This window comes from Elephas maximus, chromosome 10 (genome assembly GCF_024166365.1).
Source record: "Elephas maximus indicus isolate mEleMax1 chromosome 10, mEleMax1 primary haplotype, whole genome shotgun sequence".
Classification (NCBI taxonomy): Eukaryota; Metazoa; Chordata; class Mammalia; order Proboscidea; family Elephantidae; genus Elephas; species Elephas maximus.
The window spans coordinates 79,233,245-79,252,241 of NC_064828.1; the positions used below are offsets into that span (position 1 = coordinate 79,233,245).

Consider the following 18,997-nt stretch of genomic DNA (forward strand, 5'->3'; position numbering starts at 1 on the left):
GCTCCTTGGAAACTCTATGGGGCAGTTCTACTCTGTCCTTTGGGTCACTATGAGTCAGAATCGACTCGACGACACTGGGTTTGGGTTTTGGGTTTTATTCTTAAATAAAGTTTTTCAGTTACTTGAAAACTGTAGAAGTACTCTTATATTCATACATGCCTATAGCAACTACCTGGTTAAAGTTATATTAGGGTTTGTTTCTAATGAATTTAAACTACACGTAAATGTCTTCTCTAATATCTGTTTTTGAAAATAGACTAGTTGTGAGTAGCTTGATCTTTAATAAGTTCACTGTACTTCATATTTTATATTTATAAATGCATATAATGTGAATATCTGTGGCAAAAGTCAGTAGACTTTTTAAACCTTTGAAAAATATGGCAACAATACAGGGCCACCCAAAACAAATTCTGCTACTAAACTCTCATTTCTTTTGCACTCTTAAGAAATTGAAATTCTTGTAATAATTAAAATACACTAAAAAATGTTAAGAATTTAGAAATATAACTCTGGACCTGTAATTGTATAGTTATTTGTCTTAAATGTGTTTGTATTAGATAATTGTGCCTAAAAAAGAAGAAACTATTTGGAGACCACATTTACCTATATACAATTTAGAGTCATAAAGATTTTTAAATAGAATCAGAAGTTATTGACAGAAAACACAAATGTTAATTTGATGAAAATAATATATAACTTCTTCCTTAAGGTACAAACACTTTAGTCAATAATTCTCAATAATTAGTTGATCTACAAACACAAAGGACAGTTGTTTGTGGGATGTGTGTGTTGTTAGGAAAAAAAACATGAAAAGGGAAAAATGATAAATTAATGAATAAAGCGATCTAAAGCTTTTGTCAATGGGTATACACCCTAGAAAAAATGAAAAATTTAATAGCCTGACAGTTCTTCCTCGGTCTATTAAACAGATGAAATAGCAGGTTTAATAAAGTTTATCCTGTTTACATATTTTATAGGACTAAGGCTATAGAGCTGATTTTTCTAAATATGAATTTTCTATTCATAGGCCCTGCGTTTTAGAGTATAATTTATCTGAGAGTGTATGCTGCTGGCCTTCCACCTGCCTCAAACATAAGATGCTGTTAAAGCTAGCATATAATACCATAATAATTCATATTGTTTGATATTTTAGAGTTTTATTTTGATATGATAAGCTTAATTTTTGAAGAATAGATTACATTTTGTGATGAAGGTTAATCTCTTGGCACTGGTACAAAACTAGTCATTATGAAATTATGTAGAACATAATAACTCCTTGCTATACAAAGTATTGTTTATCTCTTCATGTTCCATTGTAACTTACAGGCAATTTATGCCCAAAGAAGATATTCTTACCCAAAGAATTTTTTATTATTCTTAAAAAGTGAAAATTTAAAGGCATATAGATAAGGTGAAGTAAAAGCCCTTTAAACATAAATGTACAAGTTCTACAGGAGACTCACAGATTAAGAATCATTTTAAAAAAACTATATAGCTGAAAATAAATTTGTTATAATATGTTATAGCAAATTTTAAAACTGTTTAATATTTATAAGGTAAAATAATTTTTAGAGTGCTATGCTATGCCATAATTAAGGGTTTTATACTAATAGGTAGATCATGAATTAAAATATTAAAAGACTAGTGTACACCTTATGTTTCATCTACTCATTCATTCATCAAGCTTTTTGTTTTTAATCCTCAATGTGTATCAGATGCCATGCTGGGTGCTGGAGTTAAAAAATGAGTAAGACATGGTCCCTATCCTGAAGGAACTTATAATCTATTATAGGGATCGGCAAACTACTGACTAAAATCCAGCCTGCCACCTTTATTTGTATGGCTTGTGAGCAAAGAATGGGTTTTATGTTTTTAAATGGCTGAAAAGTAATCAAAAGAAGAAGAACATTTTTTTTTTGATGCATGAAAATGATAAAAACTTAAATTTCACAGTCCATAAATGAAGTTTTATTAAAACAGAGCCATAGTCGTTGATTTATGCATTGTCTATGGCTACAGCATCAGAACTTGAGTAGTTGGGACCCAAACTGTATAGCCCATGAAGCCTAAAGTATTTACCATCTGACCCTTTGCAGAAAGTTTGCCAACTCCTGGCCTATATTTCACTTTTACTTACATTTTTTTTTTTTCTTCTGATTCTTACCTTTTGTTCTTTAGTAATTTGAAATGATGTTGGATTTTGTTTCTTAAGTTTTTGATTTTAGAAGGAGCAAAGAATAAATACTTTTCTGCCATTTTGAAGTATATTGCCCCATTGGCTCAATAGATAATACAGCAAAACAAAAAGGAAATATCTCTCATTCTAAATGAACAATCCATAAAATTTGGAACTTTCAAAGTTGGTTAAATAAGTGAATTTGTTGTGTAGTAAGTAAAATCTCATTCTTAAAAATCTGTTAAACTAATGTTTTTAGCAAGGCCTCCTAACGAAAGTATCCTGATATAATCAATCTGTCATTATGAAATAAAAAAAAAGAAAACTAAAAGGCACAGTTTTTAGAAAAAAAAAAAGTTTTTAGGAAACTATAAATTTAGTATTAAGGAAGACACATTTAAAAATGTTCAGTATGAGAGTAAAGAGGTATCTGACAAAATGCTAGAAAGGGAGGTTACTCAAAATCTGGTACTAAGGAAACCTGAATTTCTAGGAAAAGAAAAGACTTAATTTGAGAGAGCATAACTTGTTTGCATTCTATAATATTTAGATTTCTTTGGACCGAATACTATCTAATCTTTTTTATAAATATTTTCTGCTTATGTTATTAGGAACATTTTTCCATGGCATACCTAATTTTCTAATACAAAGTAAAAAAAAATGATTTGTTTTCTAAAAATTTGTTTCACTATCAGTTTGTTGAAATTCATGTATTTCATAATTATAAGTGTATTTACTGTAGGTCAAGTATTATTTTAGGCAGTCATTAACTATTATTAGTTCCTACATTATGATGCTTCAAAAAATAAGAATAGTTTGTAAGTATTAGGAAGGACTCAAAGTTGGCCGGAATAACTGACTACATGTTAATTATTCTAAATTCGTGACTCTTGTGAAAGTCAGTGAGAATTGACACTAGGCAGCTTTGCCTAAAGGTTAACATTGGCATTTTAGCAATTAGAGAAACCATCCCACATATAACATAAATATAGCAAAAATGCCATGTTTATTAATTTCTGTTTTTGAAAGAAAATTTGATCACTAACATGGCTCATTTAAATTATATAAATATTTCAGCTATGTATCAATATTTTGAGGGAAATTTGGTCATTTCACTGGCAAATATCATATACTAATACTCTAGAGCTCTGTGAGTATTTATTTAGTAGTACTAGGATTGTTTTGACTAAAATACAATGCCTGTTAACTCATTTAACCTTTAAAACAACCATATGAGGCAGCTACTATTGTTGTATCCATTTTAAAGATGGGGAAACTGAGACATAGATATGTTAATTGACTTGCCCAAGGTTATCCAAGCTAGTAAGTAGCAATAATGCATGTGAAAGGATCTAGCATAATGCCTGCTACCTCTGTAGATGCTCAATAAATGTTCATTTTTTTCTTTACTGTTTTGTTCCTCATTTCATTAATAATACTACCTATTTTCTCTAATTACGTATAGTAGACGCAAGTACTTTTGCGGCTAACCATTTTACTTCTGGTAGTTATTGTTAGCTACAAATATACCTGGCGGATATGTCTAAAATATAAAGTCAGCATTTCCCCACTACTACGGAGGCAAAGAAACATTAATAAGAATTTCTGTAGTCTATTTTTTTTTTATGAGGAATATGGATTTATAGGAATTTGCCACTTCTACACTCTTACTACAATTGGATAAATACACTTCCTGATATCATCCTGCTTCTAAAAGGTACTGGATGCAAAGTTAATTAGGAATACATTTAACTATAGCTGAACCTATTTATGTTGTTTTAGGTCTTCAATTCCTTTGTAGTTTAAAATTCTTGGAATTTGGCTTGAAAAGTCTTAAATATATGATATTCAGGGTAGAGTTTTAGTGATAGCCAACTTTATAACTGCGGTTTATAATTATTTTTGTTATCTATAGAAAATTTTGTTTGTTTATAGAAAAGTAATGCATGTTTCAGAGTATAGAGACACATTTATGATCTACCAGTTTCCTAAGAACTACATTCATAGTCTTTGTTCAATTTATTAAGTATTTATTGAGTACCATGAGCTTTACTGAGCTTAATGCTGAAGTACATATATTCCTAAAGTAGTCACATGGTAAAACAAGATGATATAAACATAGTAACAGAAATGTCCAGCCAGTTCAGGCCAAAAGATTTTTTTTAAAGAAAGATTAAGAAAGAACTTAGTAATCATTGAAAATTTATTTTAAAAAAGTAGAACTTAAGCTGAAATTGAAGGAGAGGAAGAATATTGAGATTAGAGAGTAAAGGATAACAAAGAAGGAGAAAACTGTGAATAAGGCACAGAGAATGATAAGCTAAGAAACTCTCCCTGTCTGGAGCAAAGATTCACTTTACAAAGAAGGTTGAATAAACTAGGCCCATGTTATTTTACCTTTTTCTTTGAACAGCTGGAGTAAAACCATCTGTAGAGATAAGAAACAGCAACTTTTATTTTTCAGAGATTCTAGGAACCCACAATTTATAATTTTTATCAACCGTTAGATACAGTAAAATCACACCATCAAGGCTCTCTAAAAATAGATCCTTTTCAGAATTGGCAGCTTTGATTCAAACGCACACAACACCTCACCAGTAGGACTAGCTTCAATATTTTTTGCAAATTCCAACCCCCCGCCCCCCCCGGGCTTTAAAAAAAGTCCTAATTTAATCTGTAAAACTAGTGGCTATCCACACCATTGTTTGTGTATATGATTTAAACTGCTTATAAGGCACCAGGTTCCAATTCTATTGACTTGTTGTTTGAAACATTTTCAGTCAATATTTCTCTTAGCATTAAAACAATCAAGGAATATCTTTTTGTATATTTTTTCAGTGCTGTATCTCTATTTAGCTTAGTATGTTATGTTATATACAATGACAAACTGTATATAACCATAGAGAAATCACAAAATGTCAGCATTCCCAGTCTTTGCCTGGACATCTCAATTGATTCTTCTTCCATCTGGGAATTCATTTCTTTGACTACTCTAATTGTTATAAGGTCCAAACATACCAAACTGTCACCTGTCTCCTTATAATTTTCACCCCCTTTTACCCATTGCCATCAAGTTGATTCTGACTCATAGCAACCCTATAGGACAAAGTAGAACTGCTCCGTAGGGTTTCCAAGGCTGTAGTTTTTACAAAAGCAGACTACCACATCTTTCTCCCACGTAATGGCTGGTGGGTTCAAACCACCAACCTTTCAGGTAGCAGCTGAGTGCTTAACCACTGCACCACCAGGGTTCCTTGTAATTTCTACCCACGGGTCCTAATTCTGCCCTTGGCAATGTACAAAAGAAGGTTTGTTCCTCTTTTATCTGACAGTTCTTCTGATAAAGGTAATTATTGTATTTTGTATTGTAAGTTCATTTACTTTTTTATTATTTTTGCATTCCTGGATAATATGCATTCTTTTTGAAAAAACAGTATTTTGAACATGTCATGCCTTGAATGTGTATCTCATGCTGTCCCACAAAAATGTTTTTAAGGTGAAGCATAGGTTTATGGCAGAAATTTAAAGTATTTTTTGCCACACACTTTCAAGATACATCATTCTCCCATAATTTCCCCCTTATATGTATATTTTTTACCTTATTTTCTTTTGGCTTTCATTGTTTCCCGTTGGAAAGTAGAAAAATTTATTGTTTCCACTAGCCACAGAGTTTCCTAAGACATAAACCCTTCATTTTTTTATTCATCAAAAAGAAAGCTCCTTAGTATAATTGCACCAGTAGAAAAGTTGTAAGTGCAAAATTAGGCCATTTAGATAAAGTAGTTAGGGGAATAAGTGACTTTTTATATTAAAACTATTAAGTTGAAAGGCTCCTATCCCCATGGCAACATGGAAGAGGGAAAACTACATTGCTCCTCAAGGTCAGAATTTAGAAATTTTGAGAATAAGGCAAGAACAGAACTACCATATATGAAGGACCCATAAATAAAATTTTGTCTTCAGTTTCCTTTTAAATATATGTATTAATCACATGGCTAATCACATTCTGTACCAGAATATATATTCAGCTTTTATGGGGCCCTTAAAAAAAAAATTTATTATTATTTTTTTTTTATAGGGCAGAAAGATCATATCAGCAGACATACAAATCATGGTCAATTCTACATCTAATTAGAGCTCTTACTAGAAAACTAGTGTTGGCCAACTATCCATTTATGAGACAGCATAGTATAGTGGTTAAGAGCACAAACTACTTGGATTTGAATTATACTAGTGCATAACATTATGCAAATTATTTAACTTCCTATGCCTCAATTTTCTTATGTGTAAAATAGAGTACTTACCTCATAAAAAAACCTCATAGGGTAAGCTATATTAATGTGAGTTAATTTAAGTAAAGTGCTAAAACCAGGAAGTTGTTTTATAAATACTTGCTATTATTACTGTCTACAATATAAATAAAAAGAGCTTTAGCTTAAAATGATTAAGTAGATAGTGGTTGAATAAATATTGAAAAAACTTCTCTGGGGGAAAATTCAAACGTGACAAGACTTAAAGTATCCAATAGTATAGTTGTAGAAAAGGAAAAAGAAACAACAGAGAGGATATGCTAAATGCTTATTTTACCTTGAATTTATCAGTGTGATAAAATTAAAATCTCCTTTCCAGTTCACCCTTACATGGCTACTCTCATAAAATGAACAAAGGCTGGCATACCAGAATAATTTGCTTTTGCCAAATCTATGCTAAGACATTGACAACAAAATATCACTAAATAGTTTGCAGGTATTTAAAAACAAATTTATCTAAAGACATAGTTTTAGGAATAAAGATTTCAGGCTATACTTTTCTTAATTATAGTTAGAAATCAAGAACGTGAATTAATCTCTGTATATTGATCTCCGTCTGTAAAATGGACTTACTACTGCTTTCCACACAAAATGTAATAAGATGGTAACAAATGGGTCTATATCTGTCAAGTACTATGAGCTTCTCAGATCACTGTATTAGAAAAGGAGACCATATGTAACTTTATGTCATTGCCTATGATAAAAGGAAACTGATAAGGAGTCAAAAAGTGGATTCAGGTAACAAAAATAAACAATTTAGAATGGTTCTGATAATTTCACCAGCATTATTTCCTCATACTGGAACTTGGAAATAACTTAGCTGCTATAAAAAGAATGGAAGACAAATGTTCAGTGGAGAGAGTAACCCTGTCAGTTAATCATTAATGACACAGATGAGAATTTACAGAAAGGATCCAAGTTCCTTCAGAAGTTGCTGAGAAGAAGCAGTAAACCTGTTGTAAGTATGGAGTTTGAAAATGAACTCTTGTCAGTTTCACTGAGAGAGAGAGAGCAAAAGCCCAAGACAACAAGGCAGAGAAGCAGTTGATTGTGCTGGAAGGACCGATGGACATAACCCAGAAAAAAAAAAAAAAAACCCAGTGCCGTCAAGTTGATTCTGACTCATAGCGACCCTATAGGACAAAGTAGAACTGCCCCACAGAGTTTCCGATTGACATAAGAGGAAATAAATTATACTTCTCTATGAAGATTGAAGATAGAATTATAGTGATGGATGTCATTGGGATAATTTAAGTCTCTTCCCCTCTGCTTCTTCCTTCTTCATCCTTTTACGTAAGTTTGATTGCAGCACGTAATGTCCTTGCATGTAATAAGCCTTAGGGTAAGACTTTATTGGAAGGAAATAAAAAAAAGGAAATAGGTCACTTTTAATTAGGAGGTAATTTTTAATAGAGCTCATAAATTTTTAAAACACTTTCCTACAAAATGTAAACATTTGAACCAATGAGAAAATAACTGTTGATTTTGAGTAGTGAATAAATATGATGTAGTCTTATTACAACGTGTCTCTTGCTTGCTCTGATTTAGGATCACATTGTATGGGAGACCCCTATTATAATGAGGCACAACCTCATTGAATGAGGCTTAAAAGAGATTGACATCATGCCAAGTTCCCACTATTGTTACAAAGGGTATTTATTTAGAACTTTGGTTAATTATGTGATATTTTTATATGAGTTCTATTTGTGGGCCCTGTTTACTCCCTCTCTCGCTCCCTTTTTGCCATTTTCAAGACTTACCTGTCCGTTGCGGCTGCTCTCTGAGGATGAAAAGATGACTGAACATATCATCAGTAGTAAATAATATTCAGCGGAATGAGAGTGTTGTTTGCATAATATTGAAAGAAAATCGTAGTGTAAACCCACCTTCTCTCATAGGTGCAACATGGGCAATAGTAGCAACAGTATTAACGATAAAGTTACTAGTCTAGCTTTATTCAAACTTTAGCTGTTACTTTTTTTTTTCTAAATATAAAATAACTTAGGACAGAGGTTAGCAAACACTCTTAAAGGGCCAGAAAGCAAGTATTTTAGGCTTTGTGAGCCATATGATTCCTGTTGCAGCTGCTCAACTCTGTCAGCCCTGTAGCAGGAAAGCACCATAGACATTATAAATGAATGAGGCTGGTTATGCTCCAGTAAAACTTTACTTATAAACACTGATAGTTTAGATTTCATATAATTTTTATGTGTCATGAAATATTATTATTCTTTTGATTTTTTTCAATCATTTAAAAATATAAGATCATTCTTAGATTGTGAGCCATATAAAAAAAGGCAGCAGATGGGATTTGGTCTGTAGACTGTAGTTTGCCAACCTCTGTCTTAGAACATTCCTATAATACAGTACACTAATATCTATTCTGTTAATCCAGAAGCTCATAGTATGCATACTACAAGCTTTTAGAAGAATGCTCTGAGAATTAGATACAGAGAAGGAAGAAGCCTTACAAGAAATTAATACTTCATGGACTCAAATATTTACTGAGTGCCTACTCTATATATGCCAGACACTGTTCAGGACACAGCAATGAACAAAGAAGTCAATAGTCCCCACCTTTACAGAATTTACATTTTAGTTGGGGAGGCACACATAAGTAAATAAGTAAAATTTATAGAATTAGAGATGGTGATACATACTGTGGATAAAAATAAACCAGGGAAGTAGGACAGGCAAGAATGAGGGTTGTAATTTTAAATAGGGCTGTCAAGGAAGGCCTCATTGATAAAGTGACATTTCAACAAAGACCTAAATAGGGGGTGGGAGCAAGCCATGGGAAATTCTAGGAGAAGAGTCTTTCAGACAAAAGAAACCACAAGTGCAAAGGCTTTGAGGTGGGAGTGTATGTAACATGTTCATGGAACAGCATAAAGGTCAATGTGATGATACTGAAGAGGAAAGTTTTAGAGATGAGATTAGAGAGGGGTGGGAAGAGGAAGGATCATGAAGGGCCTGTAAGTCAACCTTAGTGTGATGGAGTGCTTCCAGCAGAGGTATAACATGATCTGACTTATATTTTAACAGGGGAACCAGTTAGGAGGCTATTGAAATAATCCAAGTGAAAACTGATAGTGATTTAGACCGATGGTGAATATGGAGGTAGTAAGAAGTAGTTAGATTACTGATATATTTTCAAGGTAGACATAGTAGATGGAGTGAGAGAAAGAGTCAAGTATAAGTCCCAGGATTTTGACTTGGACAATTGGAAGGATGGAGTTGCCATTTACTAAAATGGAAAAGACTAGAAAGGGAAAAGATAGGGAGTTTTACTTTGATCATGGTAACTTGAACATCCAAGTGGAGATGTTATGTTGGCAGTTAGATATATGAATCTAGAATTCAGAGGTGAAGTTTGGACTTGAGAGATAATTTTTGAGAACCGTCAACATATAAATGGAATTAAAATCCATAGCAATGGGTGAGATTACCAAGGTATTACTGTTTATTGGTATTACTATTTATTTATTGGTATTACTGCCCCTGCTACCTTTTTTATCCACTTTCAAAGAGGTGGATAGTTTTCTAGTAATCTGTCCCCTTTGTTCATTCACAAAGGGTGGAAGGAATCCCACAGGAAGTATTATTAGTTGGCCATCCTCAAATCTTGCCATGGTATAAATATGGGAATAAGTTTTCCCAAGTACCTCCTTGCTGGAAACTGTTTGCACTGGAGGTAAGTGTGAAAGGGGAGGTTGTGGGAAATGATGGGGTGAGGGCTTCCTAAACCTTTCCCAGACCTCAGAAATGGCTTGATTCTGAGGGAGGGGGAGGTTTAGGCTGGTTCTTGATTCCCTGAACCAGTTCATACAGCCCTAAATTTGATCTGCTTTCCTCAAACTGGGAGTCAGAAATCCCTTTTCTCTTCTGTTTTTCTGCTGCAGAAATTCCCAACATTCCCATTTTGTGGGCTCCAGAAAGGGGTAAGCGAAGACTTCAATCCCAGCCAATCATTTCCAGATTAATAATTTCTAGTGTTTTGGTTTTTTTTAATCATCATAAAAAAAATGCTTGGACCCATTTTTCCCATCTGTTTAATTTCCTTGTGGATTGTTATGTATCTGTGTTCTAGGGTCATTCTGTATCCCTGGGCAATAGAGTTCAGATCCATCCGCTGTTTCCATTTGTGTGCTGTTCTCTTGTGGATTCTCATATAACGGCTCATTGATTCCTGTTTCCTAGATGGAAGACTCCCAATTCAGTGGACTGCTTCACTCTCAATCTCATTTTTTCCTGAATGGTGTTTTGTTCTCCTACTGGCAGCTTGTCACTAGCCTACAGAACTGCTTCTGATGATCTGTCATTGCTTCTCTGCTGTTCCGTCTTCCTGTTTGACCGCCTTTGGTTTTTGTCTCTACTTTTTGCCCCACTTCACTCACCTGCTGAATGATTTGCATTCTTTGCCTGCTGGTGCTTTGTCCATCAGCAAATGGCCTGAGACCGCCATATCCACCTGCTGTTTCAGCATTTTAGGCTGCCCAGCATTGTCTATATGCTCTCCTAACATTCCCAATACCCTGGCCTACCAGATACTGTGCCATTTGCCTGCCTGTGCAGTCTATGCCTGTAATATTATAAATAGATGAAGATTAGCACTTTGGCTGTCTCCACTTGATTTGTACACCTAAGTTGGACTGCTGACTGAGTTTGCTTGCCTACTGCCTCCCCTGCCTATTCGCTGCACATGGCTGCCCCATTAATTTACTTGAGACATTGCATTCATCTTGTATGTACTCAGCCTTGCAACTTGCTGATTGGCCCATATTGCCACCTTATAGTTTTTCTGCATCGGATAAATTACTGGCATTGTTCTTCTGTTGTCTTGATAATTATTTCCAAGAAAAGTTTAACCTACATATTGCCCCAAAACTTTTAGATATAGAAAAATGTTTCACTGTTTAATAATCTAGTCCAGTTTACTCCTAAACTGACTGTTTAAACTCACTACTATCCCTCCTCTCTGCTTTTTTATACAACCCAACATTCTTCTCCTTATTTAGGAATAGAGTTTTTTTCCTAAATCATTCATCATTTTTGCTTCAGTTGTCTTTTAACATCATATATTGTGTACATAGTTCCTTGTGTATGGGATCTTTCAATAATTTTCCATATACTAAAATTATTTCTTATTTTCCCTAATTTTTCCAGGGCTTCATGATGACATATTACTCCTAATAATTTTATTCTTTTTAGTAAGACCAGAAGAATTTTATGAAACTTAAAAGTATCATCTCTAAAAATAATAAATTTAGTTTTCTTGCAGTTCTTTGTAATGTAGATTAAAGTAGATTTCTACCCTCCAAACCAAAAACCAAACCCAGTGCCATCAAGTCGATTCCGACTCATAGCAACCCTATAGGACAGAGTAGAACTGCCCCATAGAGTTTCCAAGGAGTGCCTGTTGGATTCAAACTGCTGACCTCTTGGTTAGCAGCCATAGCACTTAACCACTATACCACCAGGGTTTCCCTTTCTACCCTGCTCCATTTTTTTCCTTTGAGAATATCATCTCTCAGTATCCCCGTAATTTATGTAGTATCATTTCTTCAGAGATCCTTTTTATGTATTTGTCTTTCCCTTCTTTTGAACAATCTTTTCTTGCGTGTGGGTAAACTTTAAAAATTAACAATTTTCCATTACTCGCAAAGTGCTTGGCGTATAAAAAGAACTTGCAATACAAAATTATCTGCGCTGTAAAGCTTATAGTTGTAGTCACTTATATTTAAGTGCAAGACAAGATCAAATGCAACAATCAGAGAATTTTAGTGAAACCTGCAAACAATTTCGAGAGTCTAAGGAGGGGATGTAAAGTGGGCTGTTTATGTGTGTGTAAATTTGAAATGTCCTGTGTGTATATGTATACACAGCATCATTGTGCTTAAAGTGTGGAAATAAAGTTTAATTAGGATGCTGAGTATCCTAATTAATTTTTTTTCTCATAAAAAAGGGAAAAGGAAAATGCAAAATCAGTGATAAATTTAGGGAATATGGAAAAATGGTATGGACAAAACCTCCCCCCTCCTCCTCTAATAATAGAGACAAAGTCTGTATGGAGAGAGACTGCTCTAGGAAAGTCAAGAAAGTCATTTCAGTAGCTTTTGATATTTTTGTCTATCTAAAAGGAAATTAATAGCAGAGATCAGCGAAATTATATGATTAACATGAAAGATGGATAAATTCAGGATATCGTACTAGGAGTAAAAGAAATTATAAACTTTTATAAAGACTGTGGAAGGCCAAGCAATAAGATTTAGAAGAGCCTACATTCTGAGAATAAAAGGGACAATGAAGTTGAAATGGCATAGATGTTGGATGCTTGGGTGACAGCAAAAATGATTCTGATGAAGGTTGAGTTTAAAAAATAACCAACTTTAGGACAGGATGATGGCATATCTTTGAAAAGTAATAATGCAAGCTTCTAAAGAAGAGGTAAGGATTTGTTTGGCAAGGTTTAAAGGAACATAGTGGAACTGAGATGAGGCAACCAGGTCATGTTTAGAGGAACCAGCAATGGGAACAAGATTTCATTTCAGTTTCTTGGTCCTCTATCATAGATACGCAGCCTCGCCTTTAGAGAGAGTTTTCTAAAAGGATTCCTAGGCCCAACCCCCAGAGATTCTCATTCAGTAGGTTGGGAATATGACCTAGGTAGTAATTTTTTTTAGTAAGTGCATGCATGCATGTGTGTGTGTGTGTGTGTGTGTGTGTGCGCGTGCGTGTGTTTTAATCCATTGGTGATACACAATGAATTGAATTGAACTTTGTTCCATAATTTTTTAGACCTTACAGGAGTTCCTTAAGCTAAAAAGAATTGATCCTTGTCTTCAAGGGATATAAAACTGGAGTAGTTAAGTATGCAATAATAATGTATTTAGGAAAGAAGTAATGTCCATTAGGTGATAATGTTTTCTTTATGAATTCAACAAATTTTTAGTGATTTTACATACTCTATTCAGCCTTTCTCAACCAAAGTTCCTCACTAAACTACCGAAAAGATAAAAGGATTTGAGTGACTGTTTCCTTAATCCTCCTAAGGAGGGTACATAAACTAGTACCATTCTGTATATATAGGAGAGAAATTAATACATTACATATAATGATTGTCTCAAAACCTATTGAGAAAAGCTGTCCTTTACCATGTAGTTAGGTATGAGTATGTGACAGAAAGGTAAGGCCTTGCCTTACGGAGGCTTACATTCCAGAAGAAGGGAAAAACATATAAGCAAAAAATGCACTTCTAATATCCACAAAATGTTGTTCTTCCAGTTATTTGAAGAAAATGTTCAAAGTCAGACTGGTTGTATATAAGAAAACCCCTCATCTCTTCTGAGCATCATTGACTCCAGAATAAGAGTGTCTTCTGTACTAAAGCATCATCACTACTGAAGGATACTGGCAATAATTTAAATGCCAATAAGAATCTCTTTAATTTTATGCCTAGAGCATCCCATGACAGATTAGTGATCTCTTCATTGGTAGCTATTAGTAAACATCATTACCGAAAACCAGGCTTATTTGTTTTATAGAGGAACAGTTGAGAATCGCTAGAGACAGAGAACTAGCATCCTTGAAAGTAATTGTAAGCCCAGTGAGCTATCCTCCCCCCACCCCCAGGCCCAAGTCTATATTAATTTTGAAAATGTTCAGGAATTTAATTTAACCTTACTATCAACTAAAAATTTGGAGCCCTGGTGATGCAATGGTTAAGAGCTATGGCTGCTAACCAAAAGGTCAGCAGTTCGAATCCACCAGCTACTCCTTGGAAACCCTAGGGGCAGTTCTACTCTGGCTATAGGGTTGCTATGAGTCAGAATTGACTCAGTGGCAATGGTGGGTTTGTTTTGTTTTTTTTTTTTAATCAACTAAAAGGATGGTGGTGCAGTGGTTAAGAGCTATGGCTGCAAACTAAAAGGTTGGCGGTTCGAATCTACCAGCCATTCCTTGGAAACCCTATGGGGCAGCTCTTCTCTGTCCTATAGGGTCACTAAGAGAATCAACTCGATGGCACTGGGTTTGGTTTTGGTTTATCAACTAGAACTCACTTGAATTCCTGGTGTCAGAAGTTTCAGTCATATTAATTGGTTTTTATGATGGACTTTAGTCATCTGAACTAGAAACCTGTCCTCCCTGTATTGATGTGTGCTCTCAGACTTGGTAGAAGTTAGCTTTTATTCCTGTTGCTCACTACTTCACTCTGATTCCTTTAAAGGTATACTTGGTATAAGTTTTAGTAACCTATTTAGTAAGTTACTTAAGAAAGTTTTAGTAACTAATTTTTCTTCTCTTCCCCTGATGCCCTACTAAAGCTATTTCTTTGCACAGCACAGCTATAAGAAGATCAAGGTTCTTATGGTAGGAAAAAGGTACTAGAACAGAGTTACATCCAAATTTAACTTGTTTTGTAACAATAATGAATAATTTAACAAAGTTTTTGTTTCAGTTGTATTCATTCTGAAAAAAATTTTTAAAGCAAAAAAAATTATGCATCTATTTTGAAGTATAAGATCTGTCATAAGGAAAAAATAAACGCATAACATCATTTTACTAAACTTGTTTATTAATAAGTATAATTTTTCCTTTCTTATGATCTCTGAAATCTTGTTTTTATTTTGGGGAGAACCAAATTGAAAATAGAGAGGTATAATGCATTTCCCTTGTGTGAAAGTTAGTTTGAAAAGGCGGTATCTCTATCGCACCCTCGTTAGGCTTCAGACCCTTTCTATACTTCATAACAAGAAAAACCTCTAAATTCCCTTGCAATCAGGAGATTCTCTATAGGAACTACTCTCTAAGAAATTATCATCTAAGTTTTCTTTTTTTTTTTTTTCCTTTCTCTTACTGAAGAATGGTAAAGATGATTAAAGATGTAGCTTCCTTACATGAATATTCCACTGAGGTAGTTTCACTCCTTGCATTTTGAATACAGACAGTAACAAAACCAGGAATTAATAAGCAGTCTGTGTATTCCCTAACCTCCTTCTCTTCCCTTTCCCTTCCTACCATCAAATATTTCAGGTTGCTTCCAGGAACTAACTCATTACACCTGTGGCACAAGTGGTCCGTCAGGTAGGGTGAGGAGAGAGATCACTGTGAGAAAGTAAATTGCCTCAGATACATCAACTATTTGCCTTGAAATTCATTTATTTCTGTTTAACAGCCTTTAATTTCATGAACACCAAAATCAATACTTGAAAAATTCACTAGTTAGGTGTGTGAATATTTATAAAATACAAACATCACCAAACTTTTTGTATTTATCTTAGAATTCTATTTAGATTTCTTGTAATATTTAGCACTTACAAAGAAATTGAGAGTATTTTCTCTTCATTTAAGTATCATAAAAACATCTCAGATGTCCAGGAATCATTTTTTTGTTTGTTTATAACCATAGTATAGTAGTAGGTGTATACTTATTTATTTACTTTGCAATCAGAGGTAATAATCCCCTTATAGAAATCTTAAGCAAAAATCTTGAAATAAAATACTCTTATAGGTTAAATTATTTTCTCATTTCCAACCCGATGCATTCTGATCAAAATTAAGATAGATTTTTGTGAGTGGGGTAAAAGGGGAGGCCTTTTAGATGTCATGCTTCTCATCAAGGTTAGTGACTAAAAAGTAAAACAAGGCCATCTGCAGTAATCTCTTTTATCAACAAGAAAAATCTGTCTTCAAATTTGCATACTTCCTGGTTCCTGTTAGAATATTAGGAGCACAGCATTTATCATATTATTGCTGTTCAATAAGAGCATAAAAAAAAGCAACCTTTTTATTGTGACATAGCTAGTAAAGATGTGAGTTTAACCTAAAATTGTAGAGTTGTTTAGAAGAAGGAAAAGATGAAGAAATTTTACAATTTATCTTGCCTTTTACTAATGGAGCCCAGGTGGTACAGTGGTTAAGAGCTCAGCTGCTAACCAAGATGTTGGCAGTTCAAATCCACCAGCCACTCCTTGGAAACCCGATGGGGCAGTTCTACTCTGTCCTACAGGGTTACTGTGAGTCAGAATTGACTCAAGGACATTGGATTTGGTTTTTTTGTTTGCTTAGTCTTAACTCCATTACCCTTGCTCTTAGCCACTATCCTTCTAATATAATGTAAGATTTTCTCCATTTAATATCTGCTCTCCAAAAAATGCAATTTGTTGATAGCTGGAGTGTAAACAAGCTATGAGTTAATTTAACTTTTCCATGTCATTGAGCATTTAGGTTGTTTCCTATTTTTTTATCATAAATATTCTTTTTATATAAATTGTTATATTCCTTTCTGGTTATCACTTTAGAAGCACTTCCTTAAAGTAGAATCACTGAGACAAAATGTAAAGTCTCATAATACGTATTGCCAAATTGCCCTCCAGAATATATGTATCAATTTCTATAGTCATGCTATCAGTATGTGAGAGTACATGCATTATCGTTTTTAATCTTACCAATTTGATAGCTGAAAATTATATGATTTTATTGACATTATAAATTAATAAAATGAGATTTAACAATTTTTGTACATTTATCCATCTTTGTTTCTTCTTTTATAAACTGCCTGTATTTTGTTCAGTTTTATTTTGGCTCAGTAGTCTGTTTTTAAAGACTGATTCTAATCACAAAGAGGAATTTAAAAGAATTATTTGTCAGGAAATAATTTTGGAAGGGTAAGATTCAGGTTTTAGCTATATTATTTTGACACATAAATAATAATCCAATTAGTTTTTTCTCAAACTCATTAATATAATAATTTCATCACTGTCATTCTCAACAGAGGTCAAGTTCAAAAACACATCCTGAATCGAAGACATGAAGTTAATAAAATACAATTACTTTAACAAGCTAGTTTTACCCTTATAAGATTTTGTTTTTTCATAGTTGATGTTTAATAGTTTATTTTCTAACTATCCTTTTCTTATAGAATGTTCACTGTTAAATATTTTATGGTTAAAAACCTTGCAAAATAGTTGGTGGTTAAGGCTTTGAATACACATAGCTACTCTTAGTAGTCATTTTTTAAAATACCAAATACACACTACTTCACTTCAATCCTATTTACAGTGTTTTTGCATCGTAAAACTCTTTTTCCCCATAGGGATTTCAAGGGAAACATTGTAGCACACGATGTGAATTGCATTTGATTATCTAGACATTTAAAGTATCTTATAAACTTCTCTGATATGTAGAGTTCCACTTCCCCTTCAGTGTTCAAGATAGCCTATTTTTCAGTTGCCCTTAACCTGCAACCCATTTCAGAGCCCAAAGTCTATTGGTAAGTGAATTGTTTGGCACTTGGCTTGTATTTTTCCATAGAAACATTCATTTGCATAAGTGGCTCTTAATTAGTGACAATTTTGGTCCCCAAAGAACATTTGACTATACCTGTAGACATTTTTGGTCATCACAATTAGAGGAGTGCCACTGACATCAGGTGAATAGAGGCCAGGAATGATGTTACAGTGCACAAGACGGCCCCCACAACAAAGAATTAACTGGCCCAGAATCTTAACAGTGTAGAGATTAAGAAGCCCTCATTTACATAATATTGGAGTATCCACTAACTGCCAGGCACTGTGCTAGGAATTGGAGATACATGGATAGAAAATTATGATCATAGCACTCGGAATTTACGTTATAGTTGGAAAACAAAAAGAATTACTTAAGTAAAATATAACATGAAAATTGGTATAGTAGTGGTATATATATATATCAGGAGCAATGATGAGGCCTGCCTGAGGGAATCAGGAATGTCTTCAAAGAAGTGACTCTGGAACTGTTGCTGTTGTTGTTTAGCTTTTATTTAAATTTACAAAAAAAGTACACAAATAGTTTAGGCACAACTTGATGGATTTTCAAAAATTGAACCACGTAACCAGTACCCCAAGCAAGAAACAAGGCTCTTATCAGCATTGCAGAAAACCCACCTTGTGCTCCCTTCCAGTCACAACCCAGCCCTCAAAAATACTATTCTGACTTCTAGCACCATAGATTACTTTTGTTTTTTTATTAAACTTTATACAAATGGAATCATTTAGTTACACTCTTGTCTCTGAATTTCTTTGCTCAACATTGTTTGTAAAATTAATTCATATTGTTACATGTAGCATTTGTTCATTCACAGTACCATGTAGTAGTCTATTGTATGAATATTTATTAATATTTTTTATTAATCCACTCTACTGTACAGGCATAATGGCTGAAATCATGTCTGCCAATAGGTCACCATGTCTGAAAAAGGAATTTTGAGAGAGAAATTGCAAGTCAGGAGGCTGGAGAGGTAGATGGGGCTCAGATGATGGCAGATCTCTGTGTCATAAAAAGCAATTGAATATTTTCTAGTAGGAAATGTAATATTTTTGAAAGATGTTAAACAAGGAATGAATATAATGATACTTGCATTTTAGAAAGACCACTTTGACAGCAGAATAGAGAATGATAAGAGTAAATTCAGCTACAACACCAATTACGAGGTTATTAGAATAGTTCAAACCTAAATTAGGTCAATGCAGGT

General features: G+C 33.8%; 1 protein-coding gene across 5 annotated transcripts in view; it reads left to right on the top strand.

Moving 5' to 3' along the window:
• GPHN (gephyrin) overlaps positions 1-18,997 on the top strand; it is a 569,154-nt gene that overhangs the window by 272,148 nt on the left and 278,009 nt on the right. The gene's annotated exons all lie outside the window — the stretch shown is intronic.